Source organism: Neomonachus schauinslandi, chromosome 7, assembly GCF_002201575.2.
Source record: "Neomonachus schauinslandi chromosome 7, ASM220157v2, whole genome shotgun sequence".
NCBI lineage: Eukaryota > Metazoa > Chordata > Mammalia > Carnivora > Phocidae > Neomonachus > Neomonachus schauinslandi.
Window position 1 is genome coordinate 82,628,721 of NC_058409.1, and position 13,470 is coordinate 82,642,190.

The following is a 13,470-nucleotide window of genomic DNA, read 5'->3' on the forward strand; positions in this document are numbered from 1 at the left end:
GCTCAGCATAGGGAGACTGCTTGAGATTCTTTCTCCCTCTACCTCTGCCCCTCCACCCCCACACTCTACCTTTCTCTCTCTAAAATAAATAAATCTTTAAAAATAAAATGTTTGAGCACTGTTTTATCATTTTTAGTATAGAAGTTTTCCCTAATTTTTATTATATTTATTCTTAGATAGATTATATTTTGATGTTATTCTTTTTTTTTTTTTTTAATATCTATTTACGTGGGGCGCCTGGGTGGCTCGGTCATTGAGCATCTGCCTTCTGCTGAGGTCATGATCCCAGGGTCCTGGGATTGAGCCCCGCGTCGGACTCCCTGCTTGGCAGGAAACCTGCTTCTCCCCCTCCTACTCCCCCTGCTTGTGTTCCCTCTCTTGCTGTCTCTCTGTCAAATAAATAAAATCTTTAAAAAAAATTAAAATAAAAAATAAAATAAATAAATATGTATTTACTTGAGAGAGAACGAGCACAGAGGAAGAGGGAGAAGCAGACCCCTGCTGAGCAAGGAGCCGGATGTCCTGGGATCATGACCTGAGCCAAAGGCAGATGCTTAACCAACTGAGCCACCCAGGTGCTCCTTGATGCTACTCTAAAGATACTTTTCTAATTTTAATCTACACATTTTTGGCTGCTAGTATACAACTTACAATTTTTGTATACTGGCCTGTATAACGTGTATACTGGCCTTGTATAACATGTATAATGATATAACTAAATAGAAGGAAAGATACTAGAGATGAAACAAGGCTTTTCATTGAGTATGATGTTAACTGTACATTTTCTGATACTTTTTCTTAAAGATTTTATTTATTTGAGAGAGAGAGAGAGAGCACGCACAAACAGGGAGAGGAGGGGCAGAGGGAGAAGCCAACTCCCTGCTGAGCAAGGAGCCTGACACAGAGCTCCATCTCAGGCCCCTGAGATCATGACTTGAGCCAAAGGCAGATGTTTAACTGAGCCACCCAGGCACCCCCATTTTCTGATAGTCTTTAGGAAGTTAAGGATATATCCTTCTACTGCTAAGTTGATAAGGATTTTTACCATGAATGGATGTTGAACTTTGTCAAATGATTTCTCCATATCTACAGAAATGATCCTATTGTTTCTCTATATTGTTCTACTAAAGAGATGAACTACACTGATTAATTTTAAAAACATTAAACCAACCTTTCATTCCTGGAACAAATTTGTGATCTATATTATCCTTTCTATGTATCACTGGATTCTTTCAGTATCTACGTTCATGATAAATACTGGCCTATAATTTCCCCCTTTTTGTCATGCTCTTGTCAGTTTTTCCTATCAAGATTATGCTAAAATCATAAAATGTTGGGGGTGATGCTTATTTTTTTCTTCAGAAGAATTTGTGTAAAAGTGGCAGTTTATCTTACCTAATTGTTTAGAATTTACCAGTGAAGCCATCTGGACCTGGGGTTTTGTAGAAAAGTTTTTATAAAGTCAACTTGTTTAATAGACATTAGGCAATTCATTTTCCATTTCCCATGTCAGTTTTGGTAAGTTGTGTTTTTCAAGGCTTATGATCTTTCATTCACTTATCAAACATTAATATAAAGTTCATAATTTCCCCTTATTAACAATTTAATATCCATAAGATCTGTATTAATGCCTCCTTTTACATTCCTGGTATTGGTAACTTGTGTCTTTTCCCATTTTTTCTTCATCAGTTCATTACAGATTTATTATTTTTAAAAAGTCTTCTCAACAAACTGTAAAACATTTGTAGTTCCTTAATTTCTACTTTTATATATACTAATTCCTTCTTTCTAGTTTCTTTGGGTTTGATTTGTTGTTCCCTTCAGTTACAAGCTTAGACTAATAATTTTTCATCTTTTTTCTTTACCAATATATGCATAAAAAACTACAAAGTTCTCTCAAAGTACTGCATCAGTTCCATTCTGTAAGTTCTGGTGCAACATTTTTGTTGTTTTTCAGATTGAAATGTTTTCTAATTTCTATTGTGACTTCGTTTTGATTAATGCAGTATTTAGAAATGTCTTGCTTAACTTCCAAACATATGGGGCCCTTCTAGTTATTTTTCTGTTACTGAACTGTAATTAATTCCATAATGATCAGAAAACATGCACTACATAATGTCCATCTCAAATGTGATACTTCTTTAAGAATTATTTTGTCAACTGTCCCAAGTGCACTTAAAGGTGTAGTCTTCAATTGTTAGATATGATGTTGTATAAATGTCAATTATGTCAAGTTGATTAATCATGTCATTCAATTACATTCCTTTACTGATTTTTTTATATAACTGTTCTATCAGTTACTTTAAATGTATATTTAAAATCTCAGCTATGAATACATATACATCTTTCCTGTTAGTTATGTTAACTTCTACATTCAAAAGCTGTATTATTAGGTACACACATTTAAAACTATTACGTCTTCTTGATGAATTGACCCACTTATTATAACATATTCCTCTTTACTTCTTATATATATATCTTATAATATATTAATATAGCCACATCAGCTTTCCTTTGGTGTTTGCAGACAATACTCAATTCTTTTTACTTTCATCTTATTTGTATTTTTGTATTTAAAGTGTTTTTTGTAAGCAGAATATAGGTGGGTCTTACTTATAAGGCCTAACAATATTTGTACTTCCATTGAAGTGCTTAATCCATTTACATTTAACATAATTACTAATATAGATGAGTTTAAGTATCATCTTTCTCATTTGTTCTTTGTTCCTTTATCCTTCCTTTCTTGACTTTGGTACTGGTCAAAAAAATTTTTTTTTTTTTTTTTTTTTTTACTATTCCATTTTATTTCACCTACTAGTTTGTTTGATACAACTTTTAGTACCAATCTTTCAATGGTTCCCCTTGAAATTACAAAATGCACCCTTCCTATATTCTGAATGTTATTTCCTAGAGGCTCACGATACTTTATCTTTCCTAAAGAGTGTTTTAAGTTTTCTCATCTCAGGTAATTATATTACAGGTAAAGACAAAGTGTGGGTTGGATTAGAGTACAAAATCTGAGAATTGCAGAAACACAGAAAGTTGCCATCCACTCACAGGCTCTTATCCATGAGTGCTGAAAAAATTGGGAACCAGGCTGAAGACTAAAGAGGCATCTTCCAGAGTGGAAGGAAGGTACTGTCTGCCAACAAAGGAAAAGAGTAAAATCCTACCTGGGCCCTTCACCCATATGGGGGGAAAAAAACCCTTACACTACTGACAGAAGGACACCAATCACTGTCCTCCATTGTGGCTAGGGGAGGAGTAAAGAAGAAAGAATTTACTTCTGGAATAGAATTAGAAAATAGATCAAGGATTTCAAGAGCTGGAAATGCAAATGCAAGAAATAAAAGACACATTAACAGTGACCAAAAAAAAAAAAAAAAAGCATTTTATGGGCTCATCAAAGGACGAGGGAGGGAAAGTACAAATGAACTTCAAAACAGGTCATGAAAAATTACCCAAACTGAAATACAATTAAAAAAAAAAAAAAAAGTGTGTGGAGGACACAAAAAAGAGCCTCCAAGAATTGTAGGACTATATCAAATGAACTACCATCTATGTAATGGGATTCTCACAAGAAGAGAAAGTGGTGCAGAAGAACTATTAGAAGAGAAATTTCCAAATATGCTTTAAGAGATCAAACCTTAAATCTAAGAAAAGCTCAACAACCACTCACAAAAAGCCCTATAAATAGAATACATGCACACCACGAGACAAATCCTTTTCAACCTGCTATGAAAACTGAACATTAAGGAAACATTTTTAATGCAGACAGAGGAATGAATTACAACTGACTTCTCATCAGAAACCATGCAAAAAAACAATATATATGGCATCTTTAATGTAAGAAAAACACCGTGAACAAAGAATTCTGTACCTGCAAAGTACTTTGCAAACAAAAAACAAAAAAACAAGAGTACATTATAGCCAACCCAAGAGATGTTACCAGTAGACCTGAACTACAGAAAGAGTACAAAACAGACATTTGATTCTACAAAGAAATGTGGAACTTTAAATTATCTTCACTTTAAGTGAATGTAGAATATATAGAAAATGTAAAATATATTTTTCCTTATTTTTAATTATTTCAAAACAGATGTGTGTGAAGTAGCATTCACTGTCCAAACTTTCTGAGATGATGGAAACGTTCTACCTCACACGGTTCTATCTGAAAGCTAAAAGCTACACGTGGCTACTAGGCGCTTTAAAAATGGCTAGTACAGAGGAAATTAATTTAAACTTAATACTAACTACTCTAAATTCAAATTAAATAGTCACACTGGCTAGTGACATGATGGACAATGCAGGTCTAAAGCAAACATAGTAGCAATGTATTACGAGCTTATGGCATATGTAAAAATAATACATGTGACACAAATAGTGCAAAAAATAGTTAAGAAGAAATTGGTAATATACTGTTGAGGAGCTCTGACACTATATAAAAAGTTGTATAACACTGCCTGAATATAGACTGGAATTAAAGATGTGTAATACAAATCACAGAGGAACCAGTATTAAGAGTTTTAAAGAGGCAAAATAAGTATAAGTAGTGAGCTAATAATGAAGATAAAAATATAGAACATTCAGTAGATAGGTTAAATAAAAAACAACTACTAAGATGGTAAATTTAAATTCAATCACATTAATAATTACATTAAACATAAACAATCTAAACAACCTAATTAAAAAGCTAGGCTATCAGGATGGATTAAAAAAAACAAAAGTGGGTTGTCTATACCAAAACTACTTTAAATATAAAGGCACAGATGTAAAGTAAAAGGATTTTCATGCAAACATAACCAAAAAGAAAGAGAGAGTGGAGATATGAACATCAGATAAAGCAGACTGCAGAAGAAGGAATACTGTCAGAAATAAGGAGGCATATTATATAATGATAAAGGAGTCAATTTACTAAGAAGACCAAACAGTCCTAAATATATATGCACCTAACAACAGAGGTTCAAAATTCATGAAGCAAAAATTGTTAGGAAAGAAAAAATATACAAATCCACAATTATACTTGGAGAGTTCAACTCTTCTTGCAATGATCAACAAAACAAGTAGAGAAACCCTTAGTAAGGAAACAGACAACCTAATAAGCTCCATCAGGCAACTTGACCTGACAACTACAGAATACTTAATGTAAAATATAAAATTTACTATGAAATACACAACAGAATGCTCCACCCAAAAGCAGCAAAATACACATTATTTTGAAGTACATATGGAACATTTACCAAGATGACCATATTCTGGGCCATAAAACAAACTTCAAAGAACTTAAAGAAAATTATACAAAGTACGTTATCTGCCTACAAAAAAATTAAACAGAGAAATCAATTACAAAAAGACATAGGCAAAATCACCAAATATTTGGAAATTAAACAATATACTTCCAATCATGGGTCAAAGTGAAAGTCACATAAGAATTTAGAAAATATCGGGGCACCTGGATGACTCGGCTAGTTGTTAAGCATCTGCCTTCAGCTTAGGTCATGATCCCAGGGTCCTGGGATCGAGTCACACATTGGGCTCTCTGCTCAGCAGGAAGCCTGCTTCTCCCTCTCCCACTCCCCCGCTTGTGTTCCCTCTCACTGTGTCTCTCTCTGTCAAATAAATAAACAAAATCTTATAGTTTTTTTTTTTAAAGATTTTTTATTTATTTATTTGAGAGAGAGAGAATGGGAGACAGAGAGCATGAGAGGGAGGAGGGTCAGAGGGAGAAGCAGACTCCCTGCCGAGCAGGGAGCCCGATGCGGGACTCGATCCCGGGACTCCAGGATCATGACCTGAGCCGAAGGCAGTCGCTTAACCAACTGAGCCACCCAGGAGCCCCAAAAAAAAAAAAAATTTAAAAAAAAAAAAAAAAAAAAAAAATTTAGAAAATATCAACATAACAAAATTTGGGGAGACATCTAAAGTAGTGTTTAGAAGGAAAAGATGGGTCTCAAAGCAATGGCCCAAGCTTATACCTTAAGAATTCCTAACAGAATGGATTTAAACCCAAAGCATACAAAAAGAAATAGTAAAGACCAAAAATCAATGAAACTGAAAAGGCGTTTTTTTTTATGCAATAAAACAAAAAAACTGATCTTTGGAAAAATTAATAAAATTGATAAACCTGGACACAAACTAATAAAGACAAGAGAGGACACATTGCCAACACGCGGAATAAATGAAAAGACATCACTACAGTAGCTACAGACACTAAAAGGATAATAAACAACTCTATGATGATGAATAGATGAAACAAACTCCTTCAAAAACACAAACCACTAACACTCACATATTAAGTGATTCATGCAGTCAAAAAACCAAAAGCTTTCAAGAAGTAGATAACCCTGATCATCTTATACCTAAAAGTAACTGAATTTATCCTTTAAAACCCTTCAAAAAGAAAACTCTGGGCCAAGATGTGTTAGCTTGCAAACTCTAACAAAAATTTATGAAACAAATACCACTCATCTGAAATTTTTCAGAAAATATAAGAGGAAGAAACACTTTCAAACTCTATGAGACCAGCATGATCCTAATACAAAAAATTACATGAAAAAGCATCCTTCGTGAACATAAATTAAAAAAGTACTCAACAAACTATGAGTTAAATCCAATCTACAAATTTATAAAAATGATAATACATCGTGACCAAATGAGGTTTATCTAGAGAATGCAAAGTTGCTGCAACATCTGAAAATAAAGCAATGTAATTCATCTTATTAACAGACCAAAGAAGATAAACCATATGATCATCTCAATAAATACAGTAAAACTTAATGTCCATTTGATAAAAAATTCCCATCAAGGAACAGAATGGGAACATCTTTAGCTTGATAGAAGACCTCGTATACTTAATATAGTAATATATAATATATACAAAATGATACTTAATATATAATAATAACTTGATAAAAGGCCCTATTATACAATAATGAAAGACTGAAACCAATAAGTCACTTCTAAAAAATCTTATATAAAGCAAAGAAACTAGAATAGCCAGAATGATTTTGAAAAATAGTCAGTCAGAGAAAAACAAATACCACATGATTTCACTCATATGTAGAATTTAAGAAACAAAACAAACAAGTAAAGGAACCAAAAAAAAGAGAGAGAAGCAAACCAAGAAACAGACCATTAAATATAGACAACAAACTGATGGTTATCAGAAAGGAGGGGGGAGGGGATGGGTTAAACAGGTGATGGGGATTAAGGAGTGCACTTGTGATGAGCACCCGGTGATGTATGTAACTGTTGAATCACTACATTGTATACCTGGAACTAATTATTACACTGTATGTTAACTAACTGGAATTCAAATAAAAACTTCAAAACAACAACAAAAAAGTAAATACTCCAAAAAAAAAAGAAAAAAAGAGTAAAGCTGGAGTACCTGCACTATCTGATTTCAAGACTTACTATAAAGCAACAAACTAATCATGACAATGTGGTATTGGCAAAATGATATGTACAAAGATCAAGGGGCTAGTCCAGAAATAGACTCAGATGTATATGGTCAACTGATTTTTTACTAAGTTAATTCAATAAGGAAAGGAAAATGATCCTAACAAATGGTGCTAGAATTGAGAAAATGAGCCTTAGTTCTTCTCACACCACATACAAAAATTAACTCAAAATGCATTATACACCTTGTCATAAAAGCCAAAACTATAAAACCTGTGAAAGAATAGATAAGAGAGGATCTCCACAACTTTGCATTGAGCAAACTCAGAACACAAACACAAATCATAAAAGGAAAACTGATGAACTGAATTTATTTAATTTTTTATATTATTTTATTTTTTAAAATTTATTTGTTTGACAGAGAGACAGCGAGAGAGGGAACACAAGCAGGGGGAGTGGGTGAGAAAGAGGCAGGCTCCCCGCTGGGAAGGGAGCCTGATGTGGGACTTGATCCCAGGACCCTGAGATCATGACCTGGGCCGAAGGCAGACACCCAGCGACTGAGCCAGCCAGGCGCCCCTGGATTTATTTTTTTTAAAGATTTATTTATTTATTTGAGAGAGAGAAAGAAAGAGGAGTACAAATTGGAGCGGGAGAGGAACAGGGAGAGAGAGAATCTCCAGCAAGACTCCTGGCTGAGCGCAGAGCCCAATGAGGGGCTGGATCGCCTGACCATGAGATCTCAACCTGAGCTGAAACCAAGAGCTAGACGCTTAAGGGACTGTGCCACCCAGGTGCCCCTGAATTTAATCAAAATGAAAAGCTCCTCTATTTTGAAAAGTTTGGAAAAATAAAAAGGTAAGCCTCAGACTGCACTGTGTACGTATGTGTCTGTGTGGGTCAAAGGACTTACACAAAAATAAAGTATTCTTACAGCTCAATGAGACAAACAACCTAATGTTTAAAAGTGAGCAAAAGATTTGAACAGATACAGGGCGCCTGGGTGGCTCAGTTGGTTAAACAACTGCCTTGGGTTCAGGTCATGATTCTGGAGTCCCGGGATCGAGCCCCACATTGGGCTCCCTGCTCAGCGGGGGGTCTGCTTCTCCCTCTGACCCTTCCCCTCTCATGCTCTCTGTCTCCCATTCTCTCTCTCAGATAAATAAATAAAATCTTTAAAAAAAAAGATTTGAACAGATACTTCACAAAGGAATACGCACAAATGACCAACAGAAAATTTTTAGTGTCCTTAATCATCAGATAAATGCAAATTAAAATTAAAGTATGATAATACTACATACTCACTAGAAAGGCTAAAATTAAAAAGACTGAAATAACCAAGTGTTGATGAGGGTATAGAGCAACTGGAACTGTAAAACAGGAAACAGTGTGGCAGGTTTTTATATTTAAACATTCATTTACCATACAATGCAACAAATCCATTTCTAGGTATTTACAAAACTTCATGAATGAATGTTCATAGCAGCTTTATCAATAACAGCCCCAAACTGGAAACAATCCATATATCTATAAATAGGTGAAATGGTCAGCAAATAGTGGTAAATCAATACCATGGACTACTACTCAACAACAAAAAGTTACGATCAGTTAAACACACAAAATCATGTACGATTGTCAGAGACATCATGCTGAGAGAAAAAAGCTAAGTGTAAAAGAGTACTTATTAGGTAATCACATTTATATCTAGAACAAATGAAACCAATTTATAGTGAGAAGGAGAGGACAATGGTTTCATGGGGCTCAAGGGTATAAATGTCACTGTACAGGGCAAAAGGGAACTTTTGGGAATGACAGATATATTCTATATCTTGACTGTAATAATGAAAACATTCTACTCTTGAATGTGGTGGTGGTGACAGGGATGTACATATTTGTCAAAACATACTTAATTGTGTATTTTAAATACACACATTTTATTGTATGTAAATTATCCTCAATAAAGTTGATTCTTTAAAATGGAGCTCTCGGGAAAATTTTAACCAGGGAATATTGGTGATGCCCTTATAACCACTAAAAAGTCAAAAACATCAATAAAATTCAATACCCACTTATGGTTTTTAAAAGTGTCATCAGAAATAAAAGAGAACAAAAACTCATCTTAGAAAGCCAAGAACAGAAAATATTTTAACTTAATATTCTCCATTTATCAGAAAGTTTCAGCGAACATCATAACTGATGCTAAAACATCAGAAGCATTCTTCAAAGTCAGAAACAACACATTTTTAGCTATCACTGCTATGATTCCAAATTATATAGTTAGTATACTAGCCAAAGCAATGAGAAAAACACGTAAGTTATAAAAAATGAAAAGAAGGCCAGAAAGCTTGAATACTTTCAGATAATCGCCAGCTCAAGTGATTAGATACACGATAAACAGAAAAAACCCAAAAGTTTTCCTATAACCAGAAAGAGAGAGAGAGAAAATGTTACTGAAAGTTTCCATCCACCAGAGCAAATCCAATCATAAGATAGCTAGAAATACTAGGAAGGAATGCCATACATATGGGGGAGGAAAAAAAAACAACAACTATAAAACTTTGCCTAAGAATATAAAGCAAGACGTGAATAAAAGGGAAAGACATACCATATATGCATACAGAAATGAGGGGAAAGACTCAGCATCATAAAGGTCAGTTTGCCCCAATTAATCTAAAATTTCAATATAACATCATTCAAAAAAACCTAAGGATTTCTTTTTTTAAGATTCTATTTATTTATTTAATTGACAGAGAGAGAGAGAGAGAGGGAACACAAGCAGGGGGAGTGAGAGAGGGAGAAGCAGGCTTCCCGCCAAGTGGGGAGCCCAATGAGGGGCTGGATCCCAGGACCCTGGAACCATGACCTGAGCTGAAGGAAGCCCCTTAACCAACTGAGCCACCCAGGTGCCCCAAAACCTAAGGATTTTTTATTTAACTTTTAAGCTGAGTCTAAAGTTTATCTGGAGAAGAAATGCATAAGAAACAGTCAAGAATAATTCTGAAAAGAGGAAGAAATGGTTATCAAAATTTAAAATATGCATACCATTTAACCCAGCAATTCCATTTGTAGGAATCCATGCGCCAAAAATAATCAAAAGAGGAAGTTTCCCTAACAATTCACTTTAAAAATAAAGGTAGAATTAGAAGGGGAAGTGGGAGCTTCACTTTTTACCTTAACATTCCTCCAAAATGTTTAATTTTTTTAAAATTTTTTTAAGATTTAAGGTTTGTATTTAAAAACTAATCAAATTAAAAAGCTGGCTTCAAATAAAGCATTAGTGATAGCAAAAAAACCCTAAATGTCTTTCATTAGAAGGTTAAATAATTATAGCTCATTCAAACTCATGAAATCCTACTTAACCTTTATAAAGTATCAGCGAGATCTATATATAACAAATAAAGATGTGCAAGACATATAAACAAGAGAAAAAAACAAGTGATATACCAATGTGTTTGGTATTCCTCTCCGCCCCCCCAAAACCCAACTTCGCATGTATGCATGTATGTATGTGTGTTTAAAAACACATTTATAAAGATGCACAGTAAATGGTTAACTTTAGACACTGGAGTAGGACTGGAGGATGAGAAATGTTCACATTTTACCTAATAGTCCTTTTTCTATATTGTTAAGTTTTACATCAAGCTTGCATGTCTGTGGTTAATTTTCAAAACTTAAACTTATTTCATATAAAAATGACATGAATTCTAGGAGACGAAAAACTAAAAAAATAGTTAAAACGTTTATTATCTTCATATTTATTTACATACTCTTCAAATGATGTGTAGTCTTCAGCAGAGGTGGCTGCCATTTTAAGGAAATTTAACTGACCAAATAGGTCATGATAAAAATAACAATACAGTAAGCCTTTTTTTTTAAAAAACGTGAACTTCACAGAACCAGCAGACTCAAAGCAGCGTCCATGCATACGCAAAAAATTTTTACGCCTGGAGAGAGGAGTCTCCTAAACAGATTCTTCCTCCTTGCAAAAAGAGTATTTTACCTCCTCCGTTTTTCTTCAACTTGGTCTGGGCGACTTTAAAACTCACCATTTTGAATGTGCGCAAAATGATTAACAAGCAGTAATCTCAGGGAGGCCCAAACTGAAGGTGGCTCTACCAGAAGAGTGCTCTGACCTGACATCGCTAACCGGCAGAAGCATTGATGGAATGGTGCTAATATCGGGAGAAGAGCGATTGCTATGGTTTGTACAGGGTGTCTGCGTGCCCAAGGCTCGGTGACAATCGGGAAAAATGCAAATACAGCCGGGAGAGCGACCGCAACGGAAGGTTTCGAGAGGGAGGGGGGCTGCAGGCCTGTGGCGTAAGATGGATCAGCTCTATGCGGGATGACTGGAAATGGGCAGAGACGGCGGCTGTGAGGTTTTGGTGGGGTCACACTCATACAGCCGCCAGTGTCGGGAGAAAGATAGCGGGGTCCTTGGCCAAGGCACCAAGGACAGCAGAAGAGGCAGCAGGGAAGAGCGGCCGGTGGAGACCCCCAGATCTATCGATGCCATTCGCTGGGGGGAGCGGGCGCGGCGGCCACGGACTCGAGCGCGGCCTCAGGTCCGGGTTGGACCGGGCCCAAGAGGCGAAGAAGGCCTCTCACAGCCATCAACCCCACCCACCATGGCCGGCGCAGTGGGCAGGGACAGGCCCTGCTCCTTCTCGAGGACAGAAATTAAGAAATGGAGGGGGTGAAGGCAGCAATCTCCTCGCCCCGACCCTCACATTCCTGACATCAGAACAAGCTAGATTAAAAAAAAAAAAAAAAAAAAAACCCCCCACCGAACTGTGCAGCGGCTCCGGAGCGAGAACAGCGCTCGATCCTCCACCCGCCACCACCGCCTTCTTCTCCGCCTCCGACTCCTCCCCCGCGGAACGCGCAGCGGCAGGCGGCGGCGGCGGCGGCGGCGGAAGCAGAGGCGGCGGCGGCGGTGCGTCCCGCCCCTAGCGCCGCGGTAGAGGCGAAGGAGGAGGACACGCAAGCCCCGCCCCCGAGCAACACCGACCAATAGACTCAAAGGGCCTCTGCGGGAAAAATCCACCTATCCAATCGGAACCCGAGGAGTGGGCTCACGTCAATGGTTGGGACGTGGCAGAAAAAGGGAAATATACTCGGACTGTGTCTACTACCCGGACCCCCTTCTGGCTCAGAAGGACTTCACCCATTGGACGGAGAGCGGAAGGATGAAGCTACACTCCCCCCAACCCCGGCCCGTCTGGGCCCACCTCCTTTCCCTGCAGCACTGCGACGTTCGGGCAGGGGGCGGGGCACCGCGCTGGGGCTGGAACAGCACGGCCTTTTGTGGTTTGGGCTGGGAGAAAAGGCGGGGTCTCAGGGAAAGGGAAGGGGGTGTGGAGAACTAAGAGAAGGGCTGGCGCAGCTAGACTTTTTCAGAAATCCCAAAGCAACAACCAAAATGGAGGCATTAAAATCAATCCTAACTCGACTGGAAACCTGACTAAGGTTAAGGTCTCCTGTCATAAAGCTCAATCCGTTGCAGTTCAGATATGGGTGGGACAAGAAAAAAATAGAAGGGCACGTTTGCCCACCCTGACTCTATGCACTATCTAGTGCCTTTTCCCCTCCCTCCCTGCAGTGAGACCCTTGCATCCTCATTTCATATTCTTTTGGGGCGGGGGATAGGGGATGCCTGCGTCTCCTCTCTATAGCCTTGGGCTGACCAGAACCTTCCAGTTTGCATCTAGAGGCTAATCGGCTGTCAAGCCAAGAAGTAACAGCTCCCATCACATGCAACCAAAATAAATACAACAGCTGTAGTCCCTGGACATCTTGCTTAATTTAAACACGGGTAACAGTTTACTAATCATGTCAGTGATGCTAAATTGTTTCTTCGTCCCCCACATGTCCTTTCCCCCCCCATCCTGAACATGTCTGCTTCTCTGATTACAGTCCTTCTCTCCTCCCACCTTATTCCCCAACCCCCTCAACTCCTTCCACGTACACGCCCAGTGCCCAGGATATATTTATCGCGTCCCACCCCCAAGAATTAAGCCCCCCACTTCTTGTGCTGTCCCTGGCAACTGCAAAATCTGCTAGTGAACC

At 37.5% G+C, this 13,470-nt stretch overlaps 1 protein-coding gene across 1 annotated transcript in view; it reads right to left on the minus strand.

Moving 5' to 3' along the window:
* The window catches only part of PJA2 (praja ring finger ubiquitin ligase 2), a 70,520-nt gene extending 58,260 nt beyond the window's left edge, over positions 1-12,260 (minus strand). The window contains exon 1 of the mRNA XM_021701478.2: positions 12,189-12,260. The gene's annotated coding sequence lies outside the window, so the exon portion shown is untranslated. The remainder of the gene's footprint in view (positions 1-12,188) is intronic.
* Between the last annotated feature and the right edge of the window lie 1,210 nt (positions 12,261-13,470).